At 43.5% G+C, this 20,383-nt stretch overlaps 1 pseudogene; it reads left to right on the forward strand.

Moving 5' to 3' along the window:
* Window positions 1-6,613: 6,613 nt before the first annotated feature.
* LOC146190710 (very long chain fatty acid elongase 7 pseudogene) lies at window positions 6,614-7,501 on the forward strand (annotated as a pseudogene).
* The last annotated feature ends 12,882 nt before the right edge of the window (window positions 7,502-20,383 follow it).

A 20,383-nucleotide genomic window follows, 5' to 3' on the forward strand; every position in this document is an offset into this window, starting at 1 on the left:
GCAAGCGCCGGGATACAGCTAACTATCGGGCTTGGTTCGACGGCCTTGTAGGCGGCAGGACTCCCCACATCAGGCAGCACAGGTAAGCTTTATTCAGAACAAGAGACCTGCTCTATGAGGATGGAAGGTCCAAAGCGCTTTGCTTGTTTTCTATGCGCGCCTGACACTTGCATACCGAGCACAGTGCAGTTCCAGAGCCTGGTCAGTTGCAGAGGTTGTTAGCAGCGCGAGCGCTTTACCGCTGTAATCACGAGTGTTCTCAAGGTACCACCCAGTATTCAGGCCTTTTTGATGAATGGTATTGATGTGAACGTCGTTCTAGCTGGACCACTGGACACCGCCGTACATCTGGGCTAGGGAACGTCATCGCTCTCCTCCACATGGAAGGGTGTTGTCATCGTAGGCCTGAAGCATAGAGGAATAGGCAGTTGTGTGAATTCAGTGAGGGCAGAGAGTCTACCTTCAGCAGAAACAGTACGTAAGGTCATCTATGAAGTATATCTCTTTCAGTCAGATCTGTGTGCCGGGTTCTTTCTCCTGTGCTAAGTCTGCACTGCCATTTATTTATTTATTTATTTATTTATTTATTTATTTATTTATTTATTTATTTATTTATTTATTTATTTATTTATTTATTTATTTATTTATTTATTTATTTATTTATTTATTTATTTATTTATTTATTTGTTTATTTATTTATTTATTTATTTATTTGTTTATTTATTTATTTATTTATTTATTTATTTATTTATTTATTTATTTATTTATTTATTTATTTATTTATTTATTTATTTATTTATTTATTTATTTATTTATTTATTTATTTATTTATTTCAGTACCCTCAGGGCCCGAGGGCATTACAGAGGGGAGGGGGGGTACAATAAAAGAAAAAAAAAAGTAAAAGAACAGCAATCAGTATTACAACAAATTTGAACAGTAGTATGGTTGAAACACATAAGCAAGTTACAGCAATATAAGAATACAAATTATTAGCTACTGACACAGACGTATGGGCGAATTATATAAGCCCACAAATATACCACGTGAGCAAAACAAACAATTTTACTAGCAGGCAGGAAACAAAGTTGCTGAAATATACCATCATACACGTAATCAGCAGCACAATTCGGGGGGAAAAAGAGAAAAAAAGTTTATAAAAGCAGCAGATGAACTAAAAACAATAAACAAATGGCAGTGTGGAAGAATTCAATGTTCTATGTTAACATCAGATTAGCTAACGCAGATTTAAACGCAGAATGGTCACTCACTTCAACAACCGATGGGGGAAGGCGATTCCATTGTGCCGATGTGCTGGGGATGAATGAGTTGTAGAAGTGATTTGTTTGGCACGAAGGAATACCAACCTTATGACGGTGATCGATCCGAGCAGACATGTAGAAAGGAGGCGTAATGAATTTTCTCTTAAGGATGGGGTTATTATAGTAGATCTTATGAAATAGACAAAGACGGAATATATTTCTACGTTGAGACAGTAGTGGCAGTGATATTACGATGATAGTTAGAGAGAATGAAACGGGCCGCACGGTTCTGAATAGATTCGAGTTCATAGATTAGTGTCTCTTGATAAGGGTCCCAGATGGATGAAGCATACTCCAGTTTACTACGAACCAACGATATGCAAAGGAGCAATTTTACGGAACTGGAGGAAAGACTAAAGTTACGACGTATGTAGCCTAGCATGCGATTAGCGTTGTTGGTTATGTGATCTATATGAGCCTTCCAGTTAAGATTATGGGAAATAAATACACCTAAATATTTATAACAAGGCACAGACTCAAGGCTACTATTATTAAGAAGGTATGAGGGTAATAAAGTGTTACGACGAGAGACACGCATATACTTGCATTTGTTAATATTTAGTTCCATGTTCCACCTGTTAGTCCATTCAAGGGCATGATTAATATCGGATTGAAGGAGAGCAACGTCAGAATCACTGTTAATTTCACGGTATATGACACAGTCATCCGCGAAAAGATTTATTGTTGAGCATAAGTTATCAGGTAAGTCATTGATATATATAAGAAAAAGAAGAGGCCCTAGCACAGAGCATTGTGGCACGCCTGATCCAACTGGAGAAGTGAAGGATGATGTGTTATTAGCAGTGACAAACTGTGAACGATCTGTAAGAAAAGAATGCAGCCACCTGAGAACGTTAGGGTCAAAGTTAAGTTTACTTAGTTTCAGAAAAAGCAGTTGATGAGAGACCTTGTCAAAAGCCTTTGAAAAATCAAGAAATATGCAGTCGACAACGGAACCCCTGTCAAGGAATGAATTTAGATCATGCGTGAAGGTTAAAAGCTGCGTTTCACAAGAAAACAACTTTCGAAACCCATGTTGACTGTCAGTAAAAAAAATTATTAGAATCAAGGAATGATGCAATGTGAGAGTAAATAACATGCTCCATGATGTTACACGGAATGCTTGTTAGTGAGATTGGTCGATAATTATGTGGGGAATGTTTATCTCCGGACTTGTGCAACGGAATCACCTTCCCGACCTTCCAGTCCCCCGGTATGCAGGCTGTTTGAAGCGATTGCTGAAATAGGTTAGATAGTATTATTGCGCTGTACACTTTGGTTTTAATCAAGAACTTAGAATTAATATTATCAACACCACATGATGAAGAAATGTTTCGTTTTTCGATTATTTTTTCCACGCCAACAGAATCAAAGACAATAGAATCCATTGGCAAAAAGTCAGCACTGGTATATGCAGGGGTTCCAGAACGCACATATTTAGAAAACGCTGAAACGAATACACTGTTAAGGACATTTGCACACTCATTTGGGTGGATTAGCTCGTCACTAGAGTCTTTAAGGCTGATGGATGAAGTGTCGTTTTTGTTAACTAAGCTCCAAAATTGTCTAGGGTTATTGATTAAGAGGGAAGGTAATGTGTCATTGAAAAATACATCCTTGGTGTGCTTGAGTGCAGTTTTATATTCAAGGGCCGCGGCCTGATAAGCAGTCCAACGTTCTTGGGAACCGGTTAGTTTTGCAGAGCGGAAAATGCGTTTTTTCTTATTGCAAAGCAGTTTTAACGATCGAGTGAACCATGGTGATTGTCGATTACAGGTGATGACTAAACGTGGAACATATTTTTCAGTGAGCGCAGCAACTTTTTCTTTGAACAAGCTCCAGTTTGTATTCACGCAACGATCGTGAAAGCTAGGTAAGTAATCATCAAGAAAAACAGAGAGTTCGTGGTTAATGGCATCAAAATTAGCATTTTTATAGTCGCGGATATATTGTTTGTGGTTACTCTGATGAGGTACGGTGCAACATAAAGAAAAATGAAGCAGTAAGTGATCACTTAGCCCTGGTAGGAACGATAAAGGCTGAAAAAGATCAGGCGAAGTAGTAAGAATTAAATCAAGGATGTTAGAAGTAGTCGACATGATCCGAGTTGGCTGCATCACAAGCTGGGACAAGTTGAAATCACTGCACAAACTCAAAAATCTATCGCCTTCACTGGAAAAAGGATTACAATAAGAATTTACATCACACCACACAATGTTAGGTAAATTGAAGTCGCCTAATAAAATGAAGGGACTGTTTGGATACCGCACAGTAATCATATGGATGACATCATGAAGGTCGTCGGCAAAGGTTGGTGAACTGGAAGGCGGACGATAGCAAGTACCCAATATCAATTTCTTGGAGCACGTGCGAATTTCAACCAAGACTAGTTCTAAATCGGTTGTACAATGGATAGGAAAAGACAAAATAGCATCACAGACGGCGATAAGCACGCCTCCACCACACCGAGCACCCCTGTCACATCGATAAATGTTGTAGCGCTTTTGACAGTCAAAGAGTTCACTGCTATCAACCTTCGCAGACAGCCAGGTTTCAGTAAAGCATACTATGTCGGCATCACAAGCATTGATAACAGAGCAAAGATCGTCGCGTTTTGGAAGTATGCTCCGTATATTTGTGAATAAAAATGAAAGTTGGTTACTGACGGGTAACTTTATTCCACTGCCCCTCGCGTAGTGCTAATCAGTGATGGGCTGAGCGGATGAGGTGGAAGGAATAGATAGTGCATGCATGTCATCAGAAGATTCGACCAGTGGCGTAGAGACACTGGAAAGTACATGCACGCAATCATCAAAGGGATTGTAGGTGTAACACGTTTTGTTTATGTACAATTTATTGAAGCGAAGTTTGAAGCTTAATGGTTGGGTTTTGCCAAATTCAACCAGTTTCTTCCTAGCAAGACGAGTAGCGACGGAATAGTCTTCACTAACTCCAATTTTTTCTTCCTTCAGCTTAGAACTAGCGACGAGTATTTTCTGTTTAAGCTTGTAAGACGAAAATTTAGCAATAAGTGGCCTGCATTTATTCGGAGTATACACGCCGAGCCTGTGTGCTCTTTCGACCAGAATTTCGGTGGGTGGAATTTTCAAACAGGACGAAAGCATGCTAACCAGTTTTTCCTCTGACTGAGCCCAGGATTCGGATTGTGTGTCTGATTGTAGCCTTTATGGGATTAAATTCTTCAAGCACTGAAACACGTCACTCTATGTGAGTTGTGGCGGAGGGTCATTTGCGGACACTGCTGATATTATTTTGCTTCTTTTTCTAGAGAACTTTAGCCTTATGGTTCGCGCGTCGTCCCTCTCATAGTTAATACTTATTACTTTCAACGAGACATACACCCATTTTTGCTTGCGAAGTATACCATACACTTCATATATTTTACACCCTTTTGGGTGCAAAAGCGGTGCTCGAGTGTTCCAGGGGCTAGCAACCTACGTGAAAAAAAAAAAAAAAAAGGCAAGGCAGAGGTTAGGCAGGACTGTTGCCAATCAGTGGTTTTCGGTTGGCTATCCTGTGTTGTGTACAATGGAAGAGGGTCATATAACAGAAACCGAAAGTTAAAACTGCGGTCTGAAAGCCAAAACCCGCTGCAGCAGTGTCCTGAGCACTTAGAGGGTTGATCCATGCTGCGGCCTCGACAAAACACAGCATCCGCTTTTCGACGCCAAGCAAATGAGATTTGCCCAACGAAGGATGATCCACCGTGAAGCATGCTGCTGTATACTCTTAGGATGTTAGCCTGGGGCAGCGTTACGCCTTTAAGGGTGTGAAAAGGTTTAAGTATAAAATACCACGTAATCACCCCCTCTCGCGTGAGCATCCCCCTCCCATTTTCTGCTAGTCTCAAATCTCCTTGCTCTAAAAGTAAGCGCCCTCCCTTTTCCCGCTGCAGGTCTGGAAAAAAAATTAATTTTGAAAATTTTGTCTTTGAATGTACGCACGTATCCAAGCCAACATTGTTGCGTTCTTCTCGTTCACGCCAGCCATCTGCCATTGTGCTGCTAGACAGCACCGAAAACAATCGTGATTTCGCTCCCGGTATGCATTCTTGCACCCTGTAGAAGTCAGCAGATGTTGTCCATTGGCACAGGAAGCGTATAGAACGTCTCCTCAGTTCAAACTAGATCGCAGAAAGTTCATGAATGAGACTATAGATGTACAAAGACACGCGCGTTCGACGAACTGAGGATGCTAAGGTGTGCGATGGGCCCACCGAGTTTGGCGCCGTGGTCTCGGAGACTGCGACGAACTCATGAACGGTTGATTTGATTTTGTTTTTGGGTCGAACTGCGAGGAATACTTCGATAGTTTTGAGAGCACCTTAAAAATCAAGTGTCGCAATGAAGCATTCTTCGCGCACCAGTTTTGCTAAAACAGTGCAGATTGCACTGCCTGCTTTCAATGGTCGTCGTTTTCTTTAGTTGCCATCTTCAATATTAGTTTAGAACCGTGGGCGTGTCCCCTGACATTTTGCGTTTTTTTCGCCTTTAGTAATGTGGGCGCTTTCTCGATATCTTATGGTCATATATTTTTATTTCTCAAACTTTCTATCATTTCTCCTGGGTTTGAATATCTCCTGGTTCGTTTCGTCTTATTTCCATTCTTCTTATTTTTGTACAACGCCATATCTTGCCTTCATTGTGAAATGGTCGCAACTGAAAGAAAGCTTTGTGGTTAGCTTACCAATAATAAGCATATTTACACTAATTCGCCTTTCCTACCTCACCACCACTCTCAAGGCAATACATTGCATATTTGTGGCTGCATTTAAATTATATTCGTTCTACAGGGTCGCAAGTACAGTGTGCACTATGCTCTCTTCGAGTGTTTGCAGTAACGAGAACTCTTGCGGCAGGAGCTCTTTTAAAAGACCGCAAAGCTGTAACGATATGAGATTGCCCTTAGATGCTGGTACAACATATTTTTTTTTTTTTACTTTCTACATCACTCATTGCTGTCAGTTTCGCGCCTTAAAACTCTGTAAAAATCTAAACCTCAGATGACGAAAGATCTTCATTTCGTGATGTTCTGTAAACCTGTTCAAATTAGCATTAAAAGAAGACAAATAATAACGAAACATTTCGTGAATGTTTTCTGTTTCTACTGTAGGGGATGTGTGCGACCAGAGTGCCCTTATGTGGAACGCGGTTACACTGACGTTATGCTGACTGAAAAATAGCAGACTTTCGGTTTCACCTCACGTTCTTGACATCGCAAGCAAGCATTCTATCCTCTTGCAGGACCAACCCCAGGTCACGCAGAAGGGGCCATGACATCCAAGGCAGACTTCGACCCTACAGTGCACTGGTTTCCAGACTGGGACAGCCGCACCAAGGGATGGCCACTGATTGGAAACCCGATTCCGCTCACCGCAATTTCCTTCCTCTACGTCTACGTCGTCAAGGTGTGGGGCCCGAAGTGGATGAGAGACAAGAAGCCCTTCGAACTGCGGGCTCTCATGGCAGCGTATAATTTCGCTCTTGTTCTGTTAAACATCTTCTTTGTCTGGGCCTTCGTACGGCACGGCTACATCGCTAAAGGCTACAAAATCATCGGCCAGGGATTCGACTTTTCAACCGATGCCCTGACCATGCACATCGTCCAGCTCACTTGGTGGTACTATGTGCTTCGCCTGCTGGAGTTCCTGGACACGGTTTTCTTTGTTCTCCGCAAGAAGTACACACAAGTGTCGGCACTTCATGTCTTCCACCACGTGGTGGTCGCCTGGAACATGTGGATGAACGTCACGTATGGCGGCCAGGGCCAGACCATCTTCATCACCGTGGTCAACTCGTTAGTGCACGTCATTATGTACACCTATTACTTCATCTCGGCTCTAGGCCCCGCTTTCCAGCGATACACCTGGTGGAAGAGATACCTAACCCAGCTGCAGCTCGTGCAGTTCTGCCTGGTCTTTCTGCATAGCACGTCGTACCTCTTCTATACAAAGGACTCCATCCCTGGTTTCACATTCTTCATGATCACCGAGGCCATCGTGTTCCTGCTGTGGTTCCTCGTATTCTACAGTCACGCGTACCAGAAGACTGGGCGCAGTGCCATCGACATTGTCACTACGTCGGCAGCAGCGGCGACAGAAGCGCTGGCCAAGGTTGCCACGTCGTGCAGCCCCGAGTCGATGGAAGAAAAAGACAACTGAGCCTCAAGCAGGCTCGGCAAGTGTGGTGGGGTCTGCGTATGAAGTAGGAAAGACACAGATTTACACAACTAGCTCGTAACACGTACATATCTGCTACTGTGTTGGTAAAAATTGTGTTAGCGCGGAAAGAAGCCAATGCGCACCAGAGGAGCACATGCGTGCGATCCAACATGGTTGTAAATCTGTGCGGGTTGTGAGCTAGTTGAAAAAAATCAGAAAAAATTTTCCACTGGTGCGGAAGACTTTAGCAGCCCTCCTGTTCACTTGCCTCCCTGCACACGCTTAACTAGCTTGTTTTGGGGTTTAAACTGAAATTGTGACGTCAGCAGCGCTCCTTGTGACTACCTGCAGCACTAATTAAAACCTGGAGTAGTTCAAGTCCTAATCTCCGGAGTGAGCGTATGTTGGCGTATTCTTTTTTACTCGTGGCGTGATCAGTATTCATTTGAAGGCATTACTTCGTAGCAGTAGAGCCACAACCGTTGTGTGGCCTCAATTTGTTTAGTATGGTGCTAAAAGTATTCGACAGGCCATAACATCAAGTAGGCATTATCGCTTGCATAGTTTTAATGGACTGCTATACTAAACAATGCAGAGCAAGAAGCAGTACACGGGGGACCAGTAGGCACCAGTGATTTACATGCCACCCAAATGGGAGGGAGGGAGGGGGAATGTATACAGCACCTTATTTTACTGAACGCGCCCCTTGATTCGTATCGATTTTTTTTTTTTTTTTTTTTTGCGCGCTACAGAGATTGTTTGTGCCGGGAGACAGACATGTGCGCGAAGCTACACGCCCTCCATAGCTGGCTTGTGGAAGTAACCACTAATTTTACACACAAAAAAAAATACGAAGAATACGGCGGCCACCCTTGCTTCAATGGGACAAGGCCTGGGCACAAGCATAGTGCTGCAATACTGAGGCGCCGCGTTGTGATACCCAATGGGAGCCTGTGGCGTGCTTTCTAATGGCGATATGGAGCAGCACGTTTGTAGACGGAATGGTTTGCGATGTTTCGCATTAGTTATTGCCAGCCTTCCCTTAATCTAAGCCAATGTCAATAAATGTTTTTATCATCATCATCATTAGCTATTGCCGATGCAATTCTTTCCGACAACCACAGCCACTCTCGAGCACTCCTCTTCGGCCATCAACCGGGATTTGTCATTAGACCGAAGCCGCCTTCTTTCTAACCACATTTATGAGCTCCTGAGAACAGGCCTGTTCTTATGGATTATATCGCTAAAATGGCGGGATGCTGAAGCAGTAAATCCTGGCGTATGTGTGCTTCAGAACACACACCGATTATTTCTTAAGGTGTATTTTCTGCGCGGTAGAGTTAAATGTGCCGTTCCCCTGAAAGGCTCCGGAGTCTGCGTTGGGAGCGAAAAATATGGGGCATGGCTCTGCGTGGTGGTAGCTGCCAGGTGATGACATGGATTGACATTGATGGTAGGGTGGCGTGACGTCAACGCACTTCTAAATTACCTTCTGTGGTTAGGGCGCGTTCAGAAACGAAAGCGAGGAAAATAGCGGGCATATCTCTGGCAGGTGGTAGTTGGCAGCTGACACGGACGAGCACCGTTCCTTTAGTGTTTTGCGCAATTTAACGAGACCACATGCTATCAGAATGTTGAGAGGAGCTGCTAGCTTGGGTTTCTCACTTGATTTGGGAAGGTGGGATATATCAACCTTGAAGTGGTCTTGGATTCCAAGTAACGCATGGCGATCCCAGGCCGCGCAGATTGAAGCGGGCCTTTATATGTCGGAAGGTCGCATGCGCTATCGTGTCATACCCTTAAATGCCAAGCTTAGGTGTCTCGGTAAATTTTTTTGCTAGTGAGCTTCATAGATGGTCACCTCTGGCCATAGGTCCGTTTTACTAGTTTAGTTAGTGATCGTATGTTCGAGATATGCAGAGTGCCGGTGCTGGCACATATTCAACCAATTGTTGTGTGCAGCCATCATTTGATATCCAGATGTGTCAGTGTTCTGCAAATCGTCTTGGCCAGTATCAAAGCTCAGATTGTTCTGAAGCTCCGAGTATTGCACATGGACTATATAATATTTGGTGTGTGTTCAAATATTGCTTTTTTTTCTTTTATAATATAGTCCAAAGGTGCGCCCGTCTTACAGAGCTTTCCACGTCTGCGTCACGCAAGTGACGCTGAACAGAAAGTTTTTTTTTTCTGAGGTTTATTGGCAGTAACCTGACTGCGAAGTCCCCGCAGCGGCGACGCAGGGGTTAGTGCACTCGACTTCTGTACCCAAGTATACAGGATCGAATCTCGGCCGTGGTGGCCGCTTTTAGATGGAGGCGAAATTCAAGGCACCTCTGTGCTGTGCGATCTTAGTGCACGTTATAGAAACCCAGGTGATCGCAGTTTCCGGAGCCCTCCACTATGGAGTCTCATTGCCTGAGTCTGAACCGAACTGAACTGTCCATTAGTTTCTCGACAAATTTTATATGTCTTTCTCATGAGTGTGGGAGGCATGAACGCTGCTTGTCGTACGCAAAACAGCAGAAAAATAACCGCAGCTTCTCCTCTATTCCAGAGGGAAAACTTCGGTAGGCCCAACAAGTTATTACCTCGAACGGATAGGTATACAATCTAATAACTAAACTGTAACATTCAGTGAAATCTCCCTAGGTATCCAAAGGGTATTATAGCTAGCTGAAAGGGATTGGGGATGGGTCGCTCCGGAGCGAGCAGGATCTTCGGAGCCGCTCCTTTTAAAAAGCGGGTGAGCCATTTGGCTCCGCAAAGGCAGAGCCTGATCCGCCGAAGCCGTCGAATCCGGAGCGGTCGGAGCCGGAGCAGTCGGACCCGTCTGATCTTTAGGAGAGCTGGTTGCTGGTTCTCTCGTTCAGTGAACCTTTCAGTCACAGGCGGGTGCGACTTCCGCGCCATCTATTAGCGATGCGAGAAAGCAACCTCCTACCCTTTCTCGCAAGATTCGCAATAATGTTTTCGTCCTTGGCTGTCTTTTGAGCGGAGTGTGCCGTTCTTTTGGAAAGAAAGTAAGGTGGTTCTTTTGCTTTTGTACTATGGATGGAGATCTGCTAGATGGCTGGAACGGCGGTTCTTTTGAAAAGCCGGTTCTTTCTCGTTCAGTGAGCCTTGTCTGTCGGAGCCGGGTGAGATTTTTCAAAACGCAAAGCGAAGAAGCAACTATACCGCCCTTCCATGTCAGTGTCACAACCAACCCATTGCCTTCGGATCTTCCCGCGGGTACCGCGGGCGCACAGCTGCTGGTGCCCGCACTTTTTTTTTTTTTTTTTGTCTTGCAGTTTTGTCGTTTCGTTCCATGCCGACGAGTGGGGAGAGCACTCGTACTCGCCCGCTGTGTAAAGTGGTCCGCGGCAATCATTTTGGCTCTGTATGCGTAATACAGTGTGACACCAGATGACACTGAAGGGAGGGAGTAAAAAAGACTTAATTGGCAAAGAATGGCGCCGTTCATTGCCATGCTGCTGTTCGAACGATGTCTCACGACACTCATCGGTCGTGCATTGTTCACTGGTGCAACAACACCATTTGAAGACGAAGTGTCTCAACAGACAATCGAACGTGCAGTTTACTGTTTTGATCCCCCTGTGTGGGTATGTGCCATCAAATTAGAGAACAACAACAACTACTCTTTTGATGAAATAGCGCGTAGGACGAGGACGAAGCTAGAAAGAGACACAGAGACCAATGACTACAACTATTATACATCTTATCGCAAGAGAAGTGAAAAAAGTCAATATAAGATAAGAAGAGGGAAATAATATATATGCCCGTCGCTCTCGTCGCACAACTGCCGTTCGCGCCAAACACAAAGGAGCATCGCACCGGCAGAAACACGACAGTTGCCGTTCTGCCATTCAATGACGGCGCATGAACAAGGCGAGGCGCCGAGAAGCCAGCGTGCCGAAGCACAGTGGGAAAATAAAAGAGAGAGGAGAGAAAATGCGAGCCAGCATTAAAATGCTAAATGCCATCGCTTGCTGTGTCACATGAGGGCCAAAATTGATTGTACTTTTTTATACCATTATACATTCGGCAAGATCCAACCCCTCCTGAGCTACCCACTCACTCTTACAGATGTGAGCCAGTGAGCCGTTAATGTGAGCCGGCTCACTTTATTGAGAGGAGCCGCTCCGATCCGCTCAGTAAATTGAGCCGTCTTGCCCATCTCTAAAAGGGATGCTAGGCTGTAGATATCAGAAATAACATTGTCAACCAATAATGTCTGCGAAAAACAAAACGAAAAAAAAAAAACGCGAGTTGTATACTACCGCATTTCTGATTAGCATGGTGGCTGTACTAAACTAACTAACTAAATCCTTTATTCAGTATTTTGTACAAAAAATACTCGGGCAGGAACAAAAAGCTAATGTAATAGTAGCTTGACGGATTTCCTGCCCCTGTCTTACGTTTGGGACTACAGCCCCGCAGGCCCAGCTTTTACGCAGATAAGTGACTTAGTTAATCGCAAAAATATTCATAATGCGACGCGGTATATAAGAGAAGGAAAAATCAGTGGAGAGCAAGAAACTATAATTCGTCCATGACATGTCATCTAGGAAAAATGCGCATCACGGCATTTGAATAATAGACAAAAAACTTCACTCCAGAGCATAAAAATATTTCATCCAATCAAAACTTTTGTTATGGATTTTGAAGTCACAACTCTAATTCAGCCGCGGTTTTCAATCCAAAAAAATAACGAAATGCTTCGCTATGCTTCCCGAAATATGGAAAAACGCACGCAGGGGTGAGCTCAGATTTTTGTTTTCTTGTGAAAAACATATACATGTGCCGTCTTTGCCAAAAGTAGCCTGGCAGCGGGTTCCGCTTCTCAGTCGGGTAGTGGAGAATTCCTACCACTTCTGAAGCTGCAAATATGTGCACAGTAAAGACGAGCTCCTGTCCTCACTTCTTAACAAGTTGTGATGCTTTGTAAAACCGTGTTAGGGTTACAATACAAGGGACAAGCAAAACGTGCAGCCTGGTTACTTTTGAAATTGAAATTGACAGTTTATTTCCTACACTTGTTACGGTGGAAATGGGAGACACTGGGCAAGCTTGAAGTAGTACCCAGTACCCCAATAATACATCGAAGCAGTGTATTTCGCGAACCATCATGGCTTAAGGTAAACATAATATCCCCATCAAAACAAAGAAAGAAAAATGACAGCTCTATAAGGCTGATCGCGTACACAATAAAAATGCATATAAACAGTAAAAGCAACGTATATTACAATACACAAAACTAATTTACAATGATACAAGAATATGTTTGAAAATACACATTACAGATAATAACTGATTCCTTGAGATTTCTTGTATACCTCTATTATTTACTGCCAATGGTATTCCCTGTGTTATGAAATAAGAACGGTTTACGATATGAGGTACAGCAAAAAGGTAGGAATCAGGGCAAGAGACATCGTGTATTGTACACTGGTTTTCATTATGTAGATTGAAGGCTGCAAGCATCAGTTGATTTTTTTTTTAACTGCATTTTTGTATGCGCATAATAATTTGACCGGGTGCAAACTATCAATAAGAGAAAAAAATACCATTTTCCTTAAAGTAAGGAAACGCGTGGGAATGCAATGGTACGTTTGCAATCAATCTGATAGCACGTTTCTGTGTAACTAGTAGTTTGTGTTTGTTATGTTTTGTTGTGGTACTCCAAACAGTTATGCAATAGGTACTAATAGGAAGTAAGTATACATTATAGATACTTATTTACAAGTAATCATCTTATTTCCCTGAAATGAGACGTGCACTTGATCCAGTAAGGAAATATCCTTGTAATCGAAAATAAACTACCGCAACGGCGCTGCTCGGGTAACGTCGTTGCGTACGTGCGTTGTCTTCAAAAAGCAACATGGTTCGTTGCCCCTAGGGCGTTTCCGCGTGCCTCTCAGTCTTAGTACGGTGAGTCCACGCGCTAAACAACTACTCCACAAGGAAAATGTCACAAGACACCCTGAACCTAGAGCACGATGCAGTGGCTGCATCTACACTTCCGCTTTGTCTTGTTTTTAATGTCTACAACGTTGAGGACATATTTGGGGTCACTGCTCTGAACAAAGCAATCGTGAGTTGTTCCCGGTCGCTTGGCCGAGCGGTAAACCGTCCGACCAGGAAGCAAATGATCGCTTATACCGAAACCGCGTTCTAACCTTCCGCGACTTAAAACAAAACATTTCGTGAAGATTGAGTATGCATGCGTTGGACACGCTTTTCGGCAGTTGCCTTGGTCAACTCCTAACCGCTCCCGTCCCTGCGCTCGAACAGGGAACGGGTAGCGTATACTTCTTACTTCAGCTGCTTATGCTCATAGAAGCGTTCAAGCAATAAGCGAGGCGTATCGAGCCTTCAAAAAAATGTCGGTGATATATTTTCTTTGAAATTGTATCTGGGTTCACTTTCCTTTCCGTGCCGCTTTTGAAGCAGAACCAGGAAGTGTTGCGGTAGCACACTGAGACAAAACATCTTCGTGCAAAGCGAAGAAGTAGACAGATGTACAGTCGTAAGCAAGAGTGGTATACAACACTCAGCCGGGGGCAGAGCTCGGGAAAACTGCATTCCAACTTCATCTAGTGACAGCTATCTGGGATCCAGACAATTGTGACTGTGAACTATTTTATCCTAATGCATGTGTCACTGTGGCTATCCCTGTCGCTGTTGCTAGATGACATTTCGATCCAGTTTTTCCGAGCTCCATCACCGGCTGAGTGCTGTACACCACTTTTGCTCGCGACTATAAGAAAGTGCATGAAACACGGGTTAGCAGCTCGTAATGAAATAGAAAAATCGAAATCGAAAAACGGAGTGGGGAGAACATAATATCCTTCAGAATGAAGCAAAATAATTTTTTTTCTTTAGCCACATTCGTATTGTAACGCGAGAACAAAAATGTACTTCTAGTGCACAATGCACATGCACGCTACGGCATTGGAGAGCCAGTTTCTTTATTCTAAATTATTACGCAGCTTTCCACTACAGTGTGCCTTGTAGCTGCTTTCTGTATTGAGGCATTTGAATCCGTCCGGTATACACCCTTCTCGCAAGACACCAAAGCAATATCCGTGCAGTGCATTAATGCCCTACTACAAAACCTAACGTCCCCCAGCCTCTTCCAGTGCAAAACGAGCCGATTTTTCGCACTGGGGTTTTGCTGAGATGCTGGCGGCCTGCGGGATTCACTGGATCTTTGGCGTGAAGACATTGGTTGCAGGGATGAAAACATCGAAATTTTCTTTTGACGCCTGGCGTGCCGCTGGTATCATCCATGGCACTGGGAGAAGCGCTGAGTGATCGCTGGGACCGCACTGGTCCCAGTATCATCTTGAAAGTAGCCGGAAGTACGGATACCTGGAGCTGGGACATCAGGTACAACTGAAATTTATTTCCGCTTTACGCTCTGTTTTCTTGGAACTCATTACGCATCTGAATAGAAAATGAAGGAAATTTTTCATTGGGGAGTTTAGATGCTAGGCTATCTTTCTTAAGCGACGATCGGCGTAGCCCTGATCATCGCATTACCCACTGATGAAAAACGCACAACTAAAAAAATGAATTCATTATAGCAGGCTACCATCCGAAAGTTCGTAGTTTTTCTTTACTGTGCTCTGGCATGGTGATTACCGCCGAAATATTCATTCCTGGCTTAATCGCGAGCTCCAAACAAGGCCTACACAGTAACGAGCGTATACCCCACTGTGGCCAAGTAAAAACCCCAGAACGAGACAAATCACACGAGCCAAAGAGTACCGCACGGTTCCCTGTGAGGAAAAAAATATATCATGCTGCTCTTGTGAAGTATAAGTAACGTGTTTCTCCGCTTCTGCGCTCTTGCTCTACGTATAGTGCAGTCGAGCCCTCCGTCATCGACACGCTTCTTATCTAAGTTCTGAATAGGACGGATAGTATTGTAAATAAATAAATAAAATAAAACTAAGACCAGTAAAATAATGCTCTCGCTGCTCCGTTTGCCGGTTGTGAAGTTTCGTCACACATTATTCCTTGAAGTTTACCGCTAGAGCTTCATTCAGCGAAAATTACGTATGTGGTAGTAGAAAAAAATCAAACAGCATGAAACTTCACGTGTTAAAATACTTTCAGTGCACATAATAGTGCGCACGGGCATCCAGAACATTATAAGCCTTGAGAACACGCAGCAAGCGCCTATGCTCAAAACATTGTAAGCGTTAGAGCGGCAGCCATGCTCTCTACACTTCTAAACTACTAAACATGAAGCCCAAGTACTAAATTTGTCCAGATGTACAGTGGTGAGAAGCTTTGTCTAGAGCGCGCCGACGGTTTTTCGAAGAGCAAGTCAGCGCCATCTAACGTTAGACCCTGGGTTATGCGTCCTGTGCGCATGCGCGGCCAAAATAATGCTGTGCCTGCTTGGGGGTTCTAGGCCTCATTTCCGCTCAGTACCGTGCGCTTTATGCCACCAGGTACGCGCCGAATGATATGTAACAGCGGCCGGAAAACCAACGCGTTTCTCACGAATCACAATCGCTCAGTTCAAAAACCAATTGCAAGTTATAGCGGATGACCGCGCGTTTCAAACAAGCACTAGGCTAAACGTGCGAGAATTTGGCCTAGTTGGTTGTTTGGTGCCTGTTTTCGTGCTCTCCGTACATGGTTACGGCCATACAGCTTGCATTGCAGGCGTATTGTTTGATAGCTAGCTTTTGGGCCGGATTATTAGCTATTAGGGGCGCAGTATTTGGCATCCGTACAGATCTAGGAACTTCGTCCACGATAAAGCACAGGGGCTGCGAGCGGTATGTATGCAGGAACGCGCGTTGTTCCGCTATTGCTCGTGCTTGCTTGCCTGGCCGTCTCGTTACAATCGAGAATACATTGCATGGACTCAGGCTTTATCATCGCTCTCTCTTGAACTTTATTAGAACAGTTAACCTTTTTTCTTTCATTTAATAACCCCTTTATTTTTTTACATATTCCGTTATGCCCTGAGGCAAAAAATAATGTTATTAAAAAAAACCAAAAAAAAAGAAGAAAAACAAGGTGGATTCGCGACGCAAAGCCTCACAAATGCAGGCAATGCGCCCTCAGCGGTAAGAAAGGTACTCGAAAAGCGGGGGCTGTACAAGGAAGAGATGAGTAGGCATCCTTCTAATTTGCCACGCATGCGCACCGGACGCATAACTCAAACCCAGAGCCTAACGTTAGATGTCGCGGACTTGCTCCGCAGAGCACCGTCGGCGCGCTGTAGATAAGGCTGCTCACCACTGTACATAAAATGCAAAAGTATTGATGCATGTTCCAGTTCTCGGTGTAGTGTAGTGATTGGTGTTTCTTTTTAGCGTGGTATTTATGACGTTGAAACAGTGATCTATGTACATGAAACAGATTAATATAATATACAGCATCTGATTAAAAAAATGCAAAGTAGGACGCACCTAGTTAATAAAGCTCTAAACAAGAGGCAATGCAGAGCACATCACTAGCAGTGAGTACCACTCCTGTTCGAACCAGACTTGTACAATAAGTTTGGTTTGTGGAGTTTAACGTCCCAAAGCGACTCAGGCTACGAGAGACGTCGTATTGGATGACTCTAGAAATTTCTACCATCTTGGGTCCTTTAACGTGCGTTGACATCACACAGTACACGGGCGCCTTGCTTTTCGCCTCCAATGAAAAGCGGCTGCCGAGGCCGGTATTCGATTCCACATTCTTGGGCACAGTAGTCCAGCGCCGTAACCACCCCGCCACCCCGGTGGCGTTGGGCATACAGTTCTCTTGAATGAGCAATCATCCTATAGAAATTGTCTTTTGCATTAGAATAAGCTTTATTTATACAAAGTAATTACGCGGGTGGTTCACCCAGGTCCAGGAAACCATTGGCGAATACGGCCCTCCAGGCCTGACCGATCAGCTGGTGTTGAAGGTGGAGCTCTGTGATCCAGCTTCGCCTCCTACTGCTCATAGCTAATTTTCTGTAAAGCGTATAATTTACGTTGTTCGGGGCAGTTCCAAACTATGTGGAAGATGTCGGACACCTCTCCGCAGGCCTAACATGCATTTGTGGAGTATTGCGCGGACCAAATCTTATTGTGTCGGGTTGGGTTTGGTAGCGTGCGGGCTTGCATGTTTTGCGATATAGTGGCTTCCTGACGAGTGAGGTCTTTGTAGAAACAACATTCACAATGTCGGTCCATCATATGTGTTTTTAAGAATCTGTGTAATCCAATTGGGAAGAACACGTCCAAAGGCTCATCCAAAGTAAACGGGAATGTGTAATATATCGCACTGAGTGCGGTGTCAAATTCACTTTTTTTTTTTTTTTAATGTTCTTAGCATCATATCTCAGAACAGTATTGCCTCCTTGCAATCTATGAAACAATGCTCAAAGTTTTCTGCGGAATCACCCAACCGGCAATTACAAAAATTCCCTTTTTGTTCGAACAGGCAGCGTCTCAGTATGTAGCTAATAAAAAAAAAAAAAATTCGTACACGGCGAGAGAGGACTTTTCCACACTCTTTGGAGTACATCGTGTCCTGGTAAACAAAAATACAAAGAATGGTACATGATTGGCGGGAAGAACATGGAAATTAAATCCTTGCACATTTTTTTTTTCCTCGGCTCTGGAAATAGGAACTCAGGGGAAAAACGAGCAATAAGGAATGGAACAGTCAATTACACCTCTTTCATTACATCTCATAAACACGGACGATCACGAACGTTAGAAGACACAATGAGATTTGGAGAAAAATGAACTGAATTTGCTTGTAAAAATTCCCGTACTATAAATTAGGAAACACGTGGTGCCTGGCTCAAATCCCGCCGATGGCAAAACAATTTTTAAGCCAAGCTCTCTTTTTTTTTTTTTTTTTTTACTTTATCAGCCTTTTGCATTGCACTTGAGGCACTTTATTGCTTTTCTGATTTTACTTTTTATCCGAGGCTTTTATTTTCTTTAGCACACCAGTGCGAAGCGTCCCCGTATGCCGCATTCAGTATGCCCAGTCTCTAGCGCAATAAGGTTTGCAACTTCAGTTTCAAACCTCTAATAGCTTACATTAGCGATGCTTCATTCTGGAAATGTTCTCTTTATTAGAGAGCTTTAGAATTAGAAGTAAACTTACGCTAAAATGAAATTTTAATCTTCTTGAAGGGCATTTTAGAAACATACAATTATTTGATTTTTTTCCAAGCAGCTGACTTTTTTAATCCAGTGCGGAGATAACTTTATTTTTAATTTTTTTTAATAAGGGAGTAATTACTCACTGGCATCCACCCAAGCGCAGCCATATGGCTACAAAGGAAACCTGTGCAGCTTTCTCAGAAACTTCGTAGTTAGAGGAAAATTCGTCCTGATCAAGGAATCGAACCCGAGACCACCACCTTTCCAGGGCAGCCGCTCTACCGACTGAGCTAACCAGGATGGTCAGCAGATTAGATGGTAGGGCGAGAGCGAATTGATCAATAACTCGAAATGGGAATGTTATTGGCCAAATATTTAGGGGGAACCCCCAAGGTGGAGTAACTGGTGATTTACATTAAACTTGATGGAGGAGGTAAGGCAAAAAGATGTGGACACAGCTTGACTGGGACCTTACCCCCTCAATGGCAAACAGTAGTAACGGAGCACACCGACTAGGAGTAAGTAACAAAAAAATAACGAGGAGGAAAATATAAAATAAATAAATAAAAACTTACCAGAAATAGAGAATTGGGAATTCTCGGTTACGAATTGAAACATTCCTGACGAACACAAAGTGGCCTCTAGAGCAGTCATCAGGGTGCCATTACAGTTTTGCCGTTGTCCACGTGAAATATGAAAACTTCAGACATCATTTTCGTTGCATTAACCCACCAGACAAATGAAACCGGACTTCAATACAAGAGCACACGAGAGACCGATCGAGAGAGAGAGAGAGAGAGATTAGTTCTGAAAATTTAATGATATGAAACAAGGGGTTTAAGACAAATTTTAGCTTCAAAATAGGGAACAGATATTAATCGTATTTTATTTTATTCGTGATACCATATGGAGAACATGATTCCATGTTTGCCAGGACCACTTAACTTTACTGCTTTATGTAATATTTCTTGGCAGCTGAAATGACATGCTCGATTATCAGAAGAATGAGGGGGGCAAGGCAAGACGAGAATAGAATGCATGAAGTCTACGTGTCGTGAAAAACTGAATAAAGGAGTCGTAAAAGAATGATTAAAACGTGGGATAGTAATTGGAGAGTTTTAGAATAGAAGGGCTCTACCGGTTAGGGGAATAGGGTAGTTTCAGGGCGACAATGTGCACGCGCGGAATACTGCGATGAATGGGCAGGGGGTGCGAGAATTACTCTGAGCATGCCCACTCGCTCTCTGCACTCCCATATTCCCCTAAAGCGCTTAGCAGCCGTTGTGAAACAAAACTCTTGCAGACTGAAGATATGTTTAGTTACGGACTAATTGGCCGCAAGTCGCGTTTTGTTCAGGGAAATTTAATTTTTCTCTTTTTTTTTTTTTTCTGTGACGTTGCTAAATCTTGTCGAGATCTACCTCGAAAATCCAGCCTTAGAGAATGTCCGAAGACTTACCAGAGAAATGAGAGAATCTGGAAGCGCCATGTACAGATAGCTGCAATATAAAAAGAAGCGGTAAATGGCACTCAGTACCGTGCTTTGTGTCCTGCGACTACCAAATACCGTTAGGGTGTTTCTCGTAGGAAGGAAGACTATAATTATCATGGCTTCTACTTTACGAATAACCATTTGTTCCTTTTTTTTCAAAATTCAGCTACCGTTAAGAGCGCAAGAACAGTAGTCCTCTGCGCTTTTACGTCTTAGTCTGCAATCCAAGGGTCCCAACAACCTCTGTTACTTTGTGCAGTCTTC

Source organism: Amblyomma maculatum, chromosome 4 (genome assembly GCF_055883805.1).
Source record: "Amblyomma maculatum isolate TAMU_Amacu chromosome 4, ASM5588380v1, whole genome shotgun sequence".
NCBI lineage: Eukaryota > Metazoa > Arthropoda > Arachnida > Ixodida > Ixodidae > Amblyomma > Amblyomma maculatum.